At 36.7% G+C, this 15,273-nt stretch overlaps 1 non-coding gene and 1 pseudogene across 1 annotated transcript; one reads left to right on the top strand and one right to left on the bottom strand.

Annotated features, from left to right (window-relative positions):
• Positions 1-10,334: 10,334 nt before the first annotated feature.
• On the bottom strand, positions 10,335-10,441 carry LOC132421498 (U6 spliceosomal RNA). Its single transcript, XR_009518742.1, has one exon. It is a non-coding gene; the product is annotated as a U6 spliceosomal RNA (small nuclear RNA).
• Positions 10,442-13,042: 2,601 nt separating this feature from the next.
• LOC132417842 (FUN14 domain-containing protein 1-like) lies at positions 13,043-13,510 on the top strand (annotated as a pseudogene).
• The last annotated feature ends 1,763 nt before the right edge of the window (positions 13,511-15,273 follow it).

Raw genomic sequence — 15,273 nt, forward strand, 5'->3', positions numbered from 1 at the left:
TCAGAGATCTCCCCCAGTCACCCTAAAAGCTCCAGGCTTAAACAGTTGCATAGGTATAGACATAGACAGAGGTTTAGATAAACAGCAAGATAATGCTGTTTAGTGCAAGTAGTTTCAAAAAACATGCCCCAGCTCTTTTCATGAGGCTGGTTTACACTTGTTTTCAAAATTGCATAAGGAAACGAAAAGCAAAGAAAGTTACAGACCCATTTTCACTTATTAACATAGAAATCATAAGTAAACTACTAGTTAATCAAACCCAACCGTATATTGAAATATATTAGGTTAAAGTAGTTTCTCCTAAGAATGCAGAAATGGTCTAACATCTGAGAAATCTATTAATGTAATTCATTACTTCAATGCAGTAAAAGAGAAAAAAATCACATGTTTATTTCAATAGTTATAGAAAAAACACTTGATAAAATTCAACACCTAAAATAAATAAGAAAATAACTAAACTCTAAGGAAAGAAGGAATAAATGAGAGCTTCCCTAATTTCATGAAGTCTATATACCATAAACTAATGGTAATCTTCTTTCTAAATGGAGAAAAGTTAGACACATTTTTTTTAGCTCAATAAACAAAAAAACAGGGATTATCACATTACCACTATTTTGTTGTCATAGTAGCAGATATCCTGGCCACTGCAATAAGTCAATCAATCAATCAATCAATTGATCAAATAAAACATATAAGAAATAAAAAGATAGGAAAAAAGCTGTCATTAATGGCAGATTAAACAATTCTGTACAAAGAGAATCCAGGAGAATTGAGAGACACATTATGGGAATTCATCAAGATTACTTGATAACTGATCCTTATACAAAAGTTAGTTACAGGGACTTCCCTAGTGGTGCAGTGGTTAAGAATCTGCCTGCCAATGCAGGGTACATGTGTTCGAGCCCTGGTCCAGGAAGATCTCGCATGCCACCGAGCAACTAAGCCCGTGTGCCACAACTACAGAGCCTGCACTCTAGAACCCTCGAGCCACAACTACTGAGCCTGCATGCTACAACTACTGAAGCCCATGCACCTAGAGCCCATGCTCCACAACAAGAGAAGCCACTGCAATGAGAAGCCCGCACACGGCAACGAAGAGTAGCCCCCACTCGCCGCAACTAGAGAAAGCCCGTGCACAGTAATGAAGACACAACGACCCAACACGGCCAAAAATAAATAAATGAATGAATAAATTTATTTAAAAAATATCAGTTACATTACTTTACACCAATAAGTTAGGTCAATGTAATTTTTTAAAATAAAAATATCATTTTTAAGAAACAGAAAGCACTGAGAAGCAAATATCACAAAATATGTACCAGATCTTTGAGGTGAAGATGTTAAAGAAGACCTAAATAAATGGAAAGGTTTATTATTATTTTGTAAATAGGTAGATTAAATAGAAAAAGTTTATTTTTACCAAGTTAATAATGTTAATACAACAAATCTTGAATTAGTAAATGTTAATACAATAAAAATTCCATTTTTGTGGAATTTAATAAGCTGACTCTAAGTTTTGTACAAAAGAACAAACGGCCAAGAAAAATTAAGACAAATAAGCAGGGAGACATGCCTTATCAGATATCAAAATTGTAATGACGTTAAGTAATTAAAACAGTGTGATGTAAGTACAGAGATAGACAAATGGAATATGGAACAGATTAGAGAGTCCAGGAACAGACCCATGCAAGTAAGAAAACTTGCTAAATAAATAAAAGAGATGTTCATACAGATCAGCAGGAGAAAGATGGACTATGTGAGAAATGGTTCTGGGGAAAATAGTTAAGCACAGGAGGAAAAATAGAACTAGAGCTCCACATCTCACCACATACAAGAGGTGACCCAAGCTGAATTAGACCTTGACGTCCAAGGCAAAAACTTAACTCTTTTGGAGGAAAATTGAAGAAAATTTCTATATGTTAGGGCGTGAAAATATTTTTTTAAAAAGACAAAATAAGTTCAAACCATAAATGAAAGATTGGAATATTTGACTAGATTTTTTTCAAAATTCCGTATTACAGAAGATAGCATGGAGGAAATGTTAAACTACAGCCTGGGATAAGGTATTTACAGTGCAGGCGATGGACACAGAATTGGTACTTAATATGTAAATGATTCCTAAAAAGAAAAAAAAGTTAACACAATATAGAAATGGCAAAGAATATAGATAGGCAATTCATGGAGGAACGGGGGTTTAACCTTAAGAGTAATCAAGGAAATGCAAATGAAAACCACAGTGAGGTACCGTTTCACACTTGTCATATTGGTAAAAATTAAAAAGTCTGACCATCCCAGTGGGTGGAGACAATATGGATCAACATTGCTGGGGTGGGAGAGGAGAGAGTAAGTTAGAATCATCACTAGAGCAATTTGGCAAAATTTAGTAAAGTTGAGAATGCGTATTTGCTATAATGCTGCAATTTCACTTCAAGGTGTCTACCCTAGAAACTCTTGAACAGGTGCACAAGGAGACACATAGAGGATGCTCACTGCAGCATTATTTGTAATGGCAAATAGGTGAAAATCACATTGATGTCCATCAGCAGGAGAATGAATAAATAAATGATGATGTCTTCATACTAATTTATTGGCCATGTGATCTAGAAGCAAAATCTATTAATAGCAACAACAGCAATAGAAGTAGTACTAGTAGTAATAGTAGGAATGTATAGCAGTACAATAAATGCCTCAACATGGCTTAATTGCACAAATAAGGGAATGGGAAAAAGAAAGTCGCGGAGGACTGTATATGGTATAACACCATTTGTATCAAATTTAAAACCGTTAAAGCCATACCATATAATGTCTATGGATACACACATATGTTACGGGATTGTAGAAACATGCATGGGAATGATGAACACCAGATTCTGGATGGTGATTACTTTTGAAGGTGGAGAGAGGGAAATGGGATCAAAGAGCTGCAGTAGTATCTATTTTATTTTTGTATGCCTGAAAACAACAACTTTTTAAAAGGTTTACTTGGGCTGAGATCATACTTAACATTTCTCAGCTACCCGGTGTTCATGCCCCTGTTCATACACACTGGCTGCTTAGAAACATGATTAATTTAAATCCAGGAAGACTTCATTTCAAACGCCCAAGGCAAGCAAGCAACCTCATTTCAAAAACACTTAAAAAAAATTCTATTTTGTCCATTTTTGACACAGAAATAAGTTTCCTGAGAATTGGGGCTGTGCTGTATGTTTTCCTGGTCATCTGGCATAAGATAAAAGTAAAAAGTACATTATACAAATTAGTTGGTGATTCACTTCTCTGGAATTTGAAAATAAATTTTCCATGGAATATTTTAAACAGAGTGATTAACTCCCCACCCTATCCCACGAAATCCTATTTAATCCATGTTGTTGCTTAAATTGAAGACAATTATGACAAACATAAGAAATCATATGTATTTTTTTTCTCAGTACTACAAAATAACATCAGCCTCAGTAGAGGTCTACTTTCATTGAAACAGGAAAATACTAAATTCACTGGTGTTCTAAATTTCCCTTTCTCTCAGAGTATTTAATAACCTCATCTCTTTGCAAATATACAACTCAATCCAATTCCAAATATGCCATAATTATGTTCTTCTGAAATGGATTTTCCTCAATGATGAAAATTCTTAATTCAAAGCCAGCACCTCCCAACTGATTTGCGGTGACTTCAAAGGGGAGTGTTGGGAAAACCCTGCCCCAAGTCAGTACCTCTTCCTGGGTGACTGCCTGGATCTCACTCCCTCTCAGAGCCAAAACAAACCTGGTGGGAGAAGAGTGGATGCCCCACCTGGGTAGACAGAAGCTGCAGAAGGGAGACTGGACAGAAATAGCAGAGACAGCACTGCTGGGGAGGAGAACAGGGCATCATCAGGAAGATCCAGGTTGAAACCAGGAAGATGACAAGCTCTAAGGACAAAGCATCACGGAACAAGAATGAACAGGGTTGAAAAGCAGAGAGAAATTAAGTTGTTCAAAACCAAGTCTGCTGACCATGAGTTTGGGCTGGAGTTCCCGTAAGGTGGGAGCTGTGCACCTGAGCTGGGTGCAAGGGCTTGATGGAGTTTATAGACAGGACATCTGGGAGGAATTTCTTCTTGTCTTCTATCTGGAAATTGAGATCCATCTTTTCTCCCCCTTTTCATCCTTCTCCTTTTTCTCCTCTCTTCTTTCTTTCCTCCATCTTCTTTTCTTTGGAAAAAAAAAACTTTATATACATTTCACAACTCCAAATGGATGACTTAATATTTTATCATATTTGCTTCAAATATTTTTAATCAAAATATAAAGTGTTACAAATAAAATTGTCCCTCTCTTCAGTCCTATTCATCTCTGCCCAAGAAGACAGTCCTAGATAACATCGCTTACTTGACAGAATTCTCTAGTATGCAAGAATACAGGCTTGAGAACCAAATTGCCTGGGTTCAAATCTTGTCTCTGTCTCCAATTAACTGAGGCTCTAGCGTCAGCTGTGGAGTTGACTCGTGTCAGTCTTTGTTGGCGCTCAGTATCTTTGAATATTCCTCCAATGTTTGGGCGAAGGACACCTGCCAGCACCTGGTCAGATGACACCACAGAGAGGAATAGTACAGATGTGCTTGCCCCAGCGTGGAGCTGGCAGAGGCCACAGCAGCTGTATAGAAGAGTGGGGCAGGGGGAGATAAGTAGATTTCCTACCGTGTGGGAACAGACCCTGGCATAGGACTCCAGCCAAGAGGAGAAAGGAGTTGAAAGAGAGGCATAATCTTATGGCTTTTAAACCCTGTGAATATACCCATTAGAAAACTTAGTCAAAACAGTGCCCTGACAACCGACCAAACCACATCCACATTCATTCTCCCTGGGGTGCAAGAAAAAAGGGAGAGGAACTAGGAGAAGAGAGGAGCTTTGTGAGCTTCCCCCGCCCAGGCCAGGTGCACAGAGAGGTGTTCCCAATCCCTGGGTCCTGGGAGTCTGGGTCCCAGCTTCTTGTCAAGCTAAGACACCTATTACAATGGTAGAGTTAAATCTTTCGCCCAGAAATCTGCCCAGAAAAACTAGCTCAGAAATCTGCAGATAGAGAAGATAGAATATGCTTATAGGGACATCAAGAGAAGAGGTAAAGAATGACAGGAGTTTGGGTGTTAGTTAAAGTCTATTTATTTAAGAGGTGTGAGAAGTTGTTGAACAATTCTTCTATTCTCTTATCCAAATGTTAGTGAAATGAATTTGCTGTAACATGTTAAACATGCTTACATGTATAAAATGCTCATCATAAAATCACATCAAGATAGCTAAAATCGGTCTTAAAATATTAAATAATTCCCCCTTCATGTCATCCCAGGATCATATTTTAAAGACTTGGAATAGTTCTGCTAGCTAATCTCTCAAGTCACCCAGGATTTAGACCACAAGATTCAAAATTCTAACTGATGACCTGGTATTAACTTATAATCCTGTCACTAGGATAATTAAGTTGTCATGAGGTAGATAAATGATATAAAATAGTATAAGTGGTATAAACAAAATGATATAAATTCTTGGTTATTATAGAAATCTTAAAATGATTTAAAAGTAATCCATAAAGAAAAACTTCTGTTTATCTGACATTTACTAGCACCAGCGGTCCTTTTTCACAATGTCAGAATGCTCCTTATGGTTGTTTTTATGTTTTTTCAGTTTTTTTTTTAATAGACTTTATTTTTAGAGCAATTTTAGGTTCACAGTAAAATTGAGTGGAAGGCATGGATTTCCCATGTACCCTTTTACCTCCACTTATGCAGAGCCTCATTAGCAACATCCGTCACAAGAATGGTACATTTATCCTTGTGTTTTTCTACTGCCAAGACTATGAATCAACAAGGTTTGATCTTTTAAAGCCTTTGCCATTTAGATGAACCTTCTTCATCCCAGCCTTGTTAATGATCACTGACAGGACTTCTTGTACTAAAGGAACATCTTTTTAACTCAGCCAATTATGGCCCAGTTGACAATTGCAAGAGGGCAGTTGGAGAGAGAAACTCCAGACTAGGATTTCCCAAAAAGCAGGGAGTGCGTCAAAAAAAGGATGTGGTAACCGTTAAGAGAGTTTGAGCCATTGTCTCCCCCTGCCAAAAAATATTTTGGGGGTAATGCTAGCATCATATGATTCTTCAAGATAAAGAGTCATAATGTCAGTTAAGTGTGTGAAAAACCACAGGCACTCTCTTGGAGACTTATGATGAGTATATTAAAGACTGAGAAATTCTTTACTAAAAGAACCTTGATAATTTTTTTCTAACCTAGTATTACCTAGATTTATTTGACCACAGGGAAGTAATCCTATTCTATTCACATTTATGGAATTTGGGCTCCATGAAAATCATTTGGGAAAGTGCTGATCAGCATGAGAAATCTGGGGACTGACCTTTCCTCCAAAATCTCATTCTGTTCAAAGCAAAATGTTTTAGTATGGTTACAATTGTCAATAGTGAGCAAATCCACAAACAACCTTGATCCATTACTACCAGACATTAGGATCATGCCCTCTCTTTGCTTTCTTCACCTGTACTACTTTCTCTTCCACCAGACTCCTGTTTATTTATTTTTCCCTATTTATGTGTTGAGTTTTTAAAAATCTTTTAAAATATTTGAAAAAATTTAAAAATAAATCTGTATAGTATACTGTGAAATAATAGAAAATATATATATTGGTCTCTGCTCCTGGTTCCTGGACCAGGGCTTCTAAAACCCTTGTAAGTTCCTAAGTGTTAAGACTGCTAGGAGCATCTTTCGTTCTAATGATGTGACTCTGAGTGGGCTCCTAAATGGCTCCTGGATGAGGGCTTGCCATCAGAAAGACCAAGCCATGATTAGAAGCCTGGAATTTTCAGCCCCACCCTCCAATATCTTGAGAAGAAAGAAGGGCTGAAGATAGAGTTAATGATCTATCATGCCTAAGTAATACAGTCTCCATACAATCCCCAAAGTATGGGGTGTGGAGAGCTTCCAGGTTGGTGAACACATCTATAAGGGAGGCTGATGCACCCCAACTCCATAGGGACAGAAACTCCTTTGCTTGGGACCCTCCCAGACCTCGCCTTATGTATCTCTTCCTCTGGCTGTTCATCTGTCCTTTATTATATCCTTTAAGAAATTGGTGAATGTCAGTAAGTGTTTCCCTGAGTTCTGGGAGCTCTAGTAAATTAATCAGACCTGAGGAGGGGGTCACTGGAACCTCTGATTTGTAGGCAAACTCAGACAGAAGTTGTGGGTAACCTGGGGACCTACTAGTGATTGGCATCTGAAGTGTGGTAGGAGGGGCAGTCTTGTGGGACTGAGCCCTTAACCTGAGGGATCTGATGCTAAGTCCAGATAGGCAGTGTCAGAACTGAGTTAGATTGTAGAACACCCAGCTGGTATCGTGGAGAATTCCTTGATGTGGGGAAAAACCTCCACACGGTTGGTGACCAGAGTGAAGTGTTCTGTGGGACCTAGTAAGGGAGACACATAGGAAAGAAACACACAGTAGGAAGAACTGGGTTATTCCCTACATAGGCAGATGGAAGACTAAGGTTTTTTCATTATATATACCATAAGAGAATTAAGGGGTAAACTTAAAGATTTCCATTCCTCTTTGTTAGCATCAGTTTATATATTGTCATTAGCAAAGTTGTGTTGGTTTCTTTTTGTGATATTCCCATATTCATAAACAAGCATGAGAGTGCAGTCAGTGGGATGTCTAGTTAGCAGAATGGTCTTAAGTAAAGAATAGCATCTTTTATATACTAATAAGATTCTGATTCATATTAACTCATAAGACCGGAAAAATAAAAGAATAATTTGATTCTCTGGTTAGAGTCCAAAACAGAAATATCTTTCTGATGGGTGTATGCTTAGATGAAACAAAGCACAATCACTAAACACCAACCAGAGATTTGCAGCTCAAGTGCTTTGCCAGCTCTACGGGAGAAGATTACACCACATTTCCCTTTGCAAAATGTATGATCTGGTTGGGAAGACAGAACCAGCACACAAGGAATATGAGGGAATCATGCAAGGGAGTATGTAATTCATTGTTAACTCTGTGGAATATACAGAACTGTCCTGACACGACATTTTGACATTTGCTTTTGACATCTTCCAATTCCTCATTTCTGTGCTCCTCTCCTTTTCCCTGGGTCTTCCTCTCTAACCTCCCAGGTAGCCAGAATATATACTCTCCTTGCCACCATATCTGACCTCAAGTGTGTATTTATTGAATTCAAGATGCTATAGATTACAAAATATACGATTATTTTTGTACCACTATGAAAAAATCATGTCAATTAAATTATATTACACTGCTTTCATTTAATTTCAAATTTTAAATCATTTAGAATTGGGCTTAGATAGATTTTTTTTACATATAATACTCTTTTGCATACACAAAAAGGAAAATAAAGTTAATGGCTAAATTATTACAGTTTTCTCAAACCTTCACAACTTCCAATAAAATAATGTCATTAAACTGATTTTTATTGAGTTATAAATGACTAGTCCCAGATTCAATTTCCTTTTAAGTCAACACGTATTTATTGACTATCACTGTATATCCTGCACTACAGAGGATCCAAGAAGAAGTTCAGATAAAGTTCAGTAAAGAGGTTAAGATCTGAACTGGACCCTGTGGGATGGATGAGATTATACTTTTGGGGGATGAGATGCAAGAAAAGGGAGAAAGTTGAAAAAATAAACCTCTGTGATGTGAATCATTGTTCAGTTGCAAAGAGATATTGCAAGTACCAGTCTGATATCAGAAACAGACAATTCACACAAAAATAAATAAAACCAAAAACATATGAACACAGAGATATCCATTAAAAGTATCCACTCTTCAACCAAAATGTCCAAACTGAAATAAAGTACTTAAAAAAATGAATAAAAGAATAAAAGCTGAAACATGGAATATTACACAGGTATATAAAAAATGGAAACTATTTACAGTATAGTATCAAGTAAAAAAGTGGGATACAAAGTTATAGCATAATTACATCAATTTAAAAAATATATGCCTGTAACCCAAATTGCAGAAAGAACTTAGGTAGAAATACATATGATTCTTCCTTCTAGATTTTTTTCTTTGATGTACTATCTTGTATTAGTTTCTTTCTTAGAGGGCGTATTAGTTTCTTTCTTAGAGGATGTATTAGTTTCCTAGGGCTGCCATGACAAATACACAAACTGGATGGCTTAACAAAAATTTGTTTTCTCACAATCCTGGAGACTACAAGTCCAAGATCAAGGTGTCAGCAGGGCTGATTTCTTCTGAGGCCCCTCTCCTTGGCCTGTAGATAGCACTCTTCTCCCAGTGTCTCACATGATTGTTTTCTCTGTGTGTCTCTATGTCCTAATTTTTTCTTTCAAGGACACCAGTCTTATTGAATTAGACCCATCTATATGATCTTATTTTACCTTAATTACCTTTTAAAAAATTTTTTATTGGAGTATAGTTGATTTACAATGTTGTGTTAGTTTCAGGTATACAGCAAAGTGAATCAGCTATACATATACATATAACCACTCTTTTTTTTTCTTACATTCTTTTCCCATATGGGCCATCACAGAGTACTGAGTAGAGTTCCCTTTGCTATACAGCAGGTTCTTATTAGTTATCTATTTTATATACAGTAGTGTGTATATCAGTCCCAGTCTCCCAATTGATCCCTCCCCCATCCATCTCCCGGTAACCATAATTTGTTTTCTACATCTGTGACTCTACTTCTGTTTTGTAAATAAGTTCAATTGTACCTTTTTTGAGATTCCACATATAAGCGATATCACATGATATTTGTCTTTCTGTGTCTGACTTACTTTACTCAGTATGACAACTCTAGGTCCATCCATGTTGCTGCAACTGACATTACTTTGTTCTTTTTTATGGCTGAGTAATATTCCATTGTATATATGTACCACATCTTCTTTACCCATTCCTCTGTGATAGACATTTAGGTTGCTTCCATGTCCTGGCCATTGTAAATAGTGCTGCACTGAACATTGGGGTGCATGTATCTTTTTGAATTATGGTTTTCTCTGGGTATATGCCCAGTAGTGGGATTGCTGGGTCATATGGTAGTTCTATTTTTAGTTTTTTAAGGCACCTCCATACTGTTCTCCATAGTGGCTGTATCAATTTACATTCCCACCAACATTCCCAGCAAGAGGGTTCCCTTTTCTCCACACCCTCTCCAGCATATATTGTTTGTAGATTTTTTGATGATGGCCATTCTGACTGGTGTGAGGTGATACCTCATTGTAGTTTTGATTTGCACTTCTCTAATAATTAGTGATGTTGAGCATCTTTTCATGTGCTTTTTGGCAATCTGTATGTCTTCTTTGAAAAATATGGAATGCTTCACGAATTTTCATGTCATCCTTGGGCAGGGGCCATGCTAATCTTCTCTGTATCATTCCAGTTTTAGTATATGTGCTGCTGAAGTGAACACCTTCTAGATTTTTTTTTGACACTATTTTTATACCCTCTTTTTAATTATCAGTTTGAAAGTACATATGAGGAAAAGTGAACTCAGCAGGTTGGCTAGGGGTGGGAGTGGGGAAGAATGATATAGAAGGTAAATCAAGAGGAGATTATAAAAAGAGAAGAAATTATTATCAAAATATTATTTAAATGCTAACATAAACCTATTATACTTCTGCTTCATTTTAGTATAATATTCTAATAAGTTATCCAAAGGAATCAGAAAAAGAGAAGCATGGTATAACAGAGATCGCACTAGTTAACTGCCATGTATTAATATTTCATGACCAGTTTTTTCATACACAATCTAATGAAGGCTGTAAATTTTTTTTTTGATTATAAACAACAGAAATTTATTTCTTACAGTTCTGCAGGCTGGACTTGCAAGATCAAAGTGATGGTCAATTCAGTGTCTAGTGAGAACCTGCTTCCTCATAGACCACAGTCTTCTCACTGTAATCTCACTTGGCAGAAGGACAATGCTGTAATTTTTTTAAAGCACAAAATTGGAAAGCCACGGTGGCCATTGACATACTGACAACCTAAAATATCTACATTTGGATTTTTCAGATATGTATTATGTTTTCAGACTCAAAAATAGATTTTTCTATTTTATATATTACCATTTCACGTACTCTTTATTCCTTTGTATAAATCCAAGTTTTCTTCCTGATGCCATTTTCCTTCATCCTAAACTTCCTTCAACACTTCTTGCAGTGCAGGTTTCCTGGTAAGAAAATGTGTTTATTTCACCTTCATTTTTTAAAGGATCTATTTGCTGGATATGCAATTACAGGTTAATAAATGTTGATGGGTCCCCTTTTCCTCCCCCTCTAGTAATTTTTAAAAATGTCATTCCATTGTCTCCTGATTTGCATTGGTTTTGATGACAAGTCAGTAATAATTCTTATCATAGATCCCTGTATGTAATGCGTCTTGGGCTGTTTTAAATATTTTCTCTTATCATTAGTTTTCAACAATGTAATTACAATGAGTCTTGGTGTTATTTTCTTTGTGATTATCTTTCTTGTTGTTTGTTGTATTTCTTAGAGCTGTGTGCTGATATTTTCCATCAAATTTGAAGAAAAAAATTGGGCATTATTCCTCCAAATAATAGAGCTATTAGGATAGAGTTGATAGTTAATAGGATAGAGTTCTTTCTCACTCTATCCTATAAACCCAATTATACATATGCTATATCACTTGATATTGGTGGTGTCCCGATATCGTGTTTTTTTAGAACAGCTTACAGAAAAATTGAATGAAAAGTACAGAGAGATCTTTTTCTACCTGATAATTTTATGCTGGATTATGTATAGTATATTGTTAAGTGCCTAGATTTTATTGTCTTCTTTTAGATGGGGTTGAATTTTGTTCTGATGGCAGTTAATTTACTTGTGAATTGACACAGTGCTTTTGAATCTTGTTTTTAACTTGGTTAGGGCAGATCTAGTCTTTATTTGAGAGCTAGCATATCCATTGTACTAAGGTGTGGCCTTTCTTGGCTATCAGCTGAGTACCAGGGGTCTCTCCTCTCGACTGGTTAGCACTCTATGTATCTCAGCCCTGTGTAAGCTGCAGGACCCCTGTGATGGTTTCCTGCTTGGCCTTCAGGAGTCTTGGACTGTGCAAGATCAGCTAAGAACTCAGTAGAAGTTACAAGGGGAACTTCATGCAGATTTCTAGAGTATCTTTCTGAAGCTCCCTCCTTTCTGAGAAAATTCCATTCATCTCAACACCTTTGAACTTTAAACTATGTTTCCTCAGCTCAGTGAGACTACCAGCTCTGTTTGGGTTCCCCATCCTTGCATCATGGTAAGGAAAATTATCGCTGGTCAGAAAACAAGGGTGATGTGCGACTTACATCATTTGTTTCCCTTCCATCAGGGATCATAATACTGCACTGCCTCTTGTCCAACATTTGAAATGATTGTTTCATATATTTTTCTAGTTTTATGCTTGTTTACCACAGGTACCATTTAGTCTATCATAGTCAAAAACAAAATCCACGATAGAGTTTTTTATTTAAAAAATTGTTTAATTATTGAAAATTTCAAACACATATGAAAGAAGATGGAGGAGTAAGATGAAATCCTAGATCACTCAACTTCAATAATTAGCAACTCATGGTCAATCTTGTTTCATCTATACCTATTCATTCATTCACCTCACTTCTATCTTATTTTGAAGCATATATTAGCCATCATATCATTTCATCCACAAATATTTCAGTATTTATCTCCAATAAATAAGATTTTTTACTAGAGCCACAATACCATTTTCATACTTTAATGAGTTAATAATTCCTTAATATAATCACATAAAGAGGAAGTGTTCATAAAAGGTGAGAGGTGAATACTATTTATATGTTCTTGGGTAATTCAGTTAACTTCTTGGTGCCTCCATTTCCTAATCTATAAAATGGGTCTGATGGAAGGAAGTTGGGCTAGGTGTTGTCTCAGCCCCCTTATCCCCATCTTTGTTCTATAACTAAAAATCGTGTACTCTCATCTTAAAAGTCATTATCTTGGGTTTGAGCAGCTTGCATTATTTAAAAAAAAAGTAGATCATGGAGACCCGGAACACCCCTCCCCAAGAATATGAAAGAGATGATGACTCTTACGAAGTGTTGGATTTAACTGAGTATGCAAGAAGACAGACACCACTGGTGGAATCGAGTGTTTGGCCACAGTTCCGGACCTATGGTAGAAAAATACTCAGTAGCCACCCAGATTGTGATGGGTGGAGTGAGTGGCTGGTGTGCAGGATTTTTGTTCCAGAAAGTTGGAAAACTTGCAGCAACTACAGTAGGTGGTGGCTTTCTTCTCCTTCAGATTGCCAGTCACAGTGGCTATGTGCTGATTGGCTGGAAGAGAGTTGAAAAAGATGTAAACAAAGCAAAAAGATTAAGAAACGAGCAAATAAGGCAGCACCTGAAATCAACAATATAATAGAAGAAGCAACCGAATTTGTTAAACAGAACGTTGTGATATCCAGTGGATTTGTGGGAGGCTTTTTGCTAGGCCTTGCATTTTAAGGATAAGAATGTTCTATCACAGTGGAGTCACCTCTGAGAAGAGAAATGGTGGTGACAAGATGGTCTCAACATTACCCATTGACAGATTCTCCAGGATGACAAGAAACAACTAGCTGGACAGTACCAAACTCATTGCTTAGCATTTTGCCATCTGAACTTTGGCAGACAAGTATCTGCTATAAAACAATCTGTATGATCTATGTATAATAGTATTCCTGAGAAAAACATGGCTTTCATTATTTTTTAAAAACTTGCATTTGCTTAAAATTTGCGTATAAAACACCACCATTGGATGTAGATATGGAGAGAGAAAAAAATCTCTTGGCTATATTCCCCAGTGAAGTATCATCCTCATTTTATTTAAATAAGATGTTCTCCATTGTGCTTTTTAGTATAGTGCCAATAATTTAAAAATTAGTATTATAGCTTCAACAGTAGGGCTGACTTTTTTTTTTAAAGATATGTTTGCAGTAAACTGAAGAACTGTAATGCCCTTTTATGGAAGAATTTACAAATAATAGAATTATTAAAGATATTAAACAAATTTAATACCAATTTTTAGGTTGTTTTTTCCTGCAATTCTTACTTTGCTTACTATGTAATAACTGTAGCAAATGCTCTTCTAGGGAAATGTTCTTCTAGGGAAATACTACATGTCTAAAGCTCTTTTTCTTTTTTTTTGATGTCTATAGTTGTAAAAATATCTTCTTGTATATAAGCTTCTAATTTTTTTTATTCATTTGTTTATCTTGGCAGCCTGGGTAGAATTAATTATTTTGAGGGTACATATAGTTGGGTCACTGATTCATTTTATTAACTTTGAGTGAACCTTGTTTTTCATTAAAAAAAATCCGAATTATTGTTTTGACCCCTTCTATACAAAGAGGTAAAAATCACCTTAAAATACTTAGTAGTATAGTATGAATTTATTGTCTGAAGAACAGTGATTTTCTATATAATCATGAAATTGTAGTTTAAAGAGAATCATCTCTTTGATCTAGTCTGAGATGTAAATGCTGAGGCTTTCAGCTTTTTAGGTAGCATTTTATGTTGGTCCCAACACTAGGCCAGTTGACTTGTTTCTCAGGGCCAATATCACACTCCCTCAGAGGGTCCTTGGCCTAGAAAAGCTTTTTGTATTGTTTGTTTTGTCCAGAGTTCTACGTTGGAATTGCGAAAAACAGCAGAACAACGTGTGTTGGAATCTTCAGATTGGAAAGACTTTGCAGATACTCAGACTATCTCCTTTTTTTTTTTTTTTTTTGCGGTATGCGGGCTCTCACTGTTGTGGCCTCTCCCATTGCAGAGCACAGGCTCTGGACGCGCAGGTTCTGGACGCGCAGGCTCAGCGGCCATGGCTCACGGGCCCAGCCGCTCCGCGGCATGTGGGATCTTCCTGGACCGGGGCACGAACCCGTGTCCCCTGCATCGGACTCTCAACCACTGCGCCACCAGGGAAGCCCCAGACTATCTCCTTTGATAGGAAGTCCCTATAGTATTTTTTGTGTATTGTAAACATAAGGCATTTCATGCTTTCAAGATTGTTACAGTTTGTGTGCTTTCATTTTTGCAAGACTCCTTAAAATTGAATGTGGGATTGATTTCATTTTCTTCCTTTACTCTCAGCGCCTCAGATAAAATGCTAAATAAAACTCGACTTTCTTAATATGAAGTGATTTTGCTTATAAATACTTCATTTTTCTTTTTTGAGCTTTTCTCTGTTTCTGCCTTGCCTAGCTTTTCATGACTGTGCGCTTAAAAGG

This window comes from Delphinus delphis, chromosome 2 (genome assembly GCF_949987515.2).
Source record: "Delphinus delphis chromosome 2, mDelDel1.2, whole genome shotgun sequence".
NCBI lineage: Eukaryota > Metazoa > Chordata > Mammalia > Artiodactyla > Delphinidae > Delphinus > Delphinus delphis.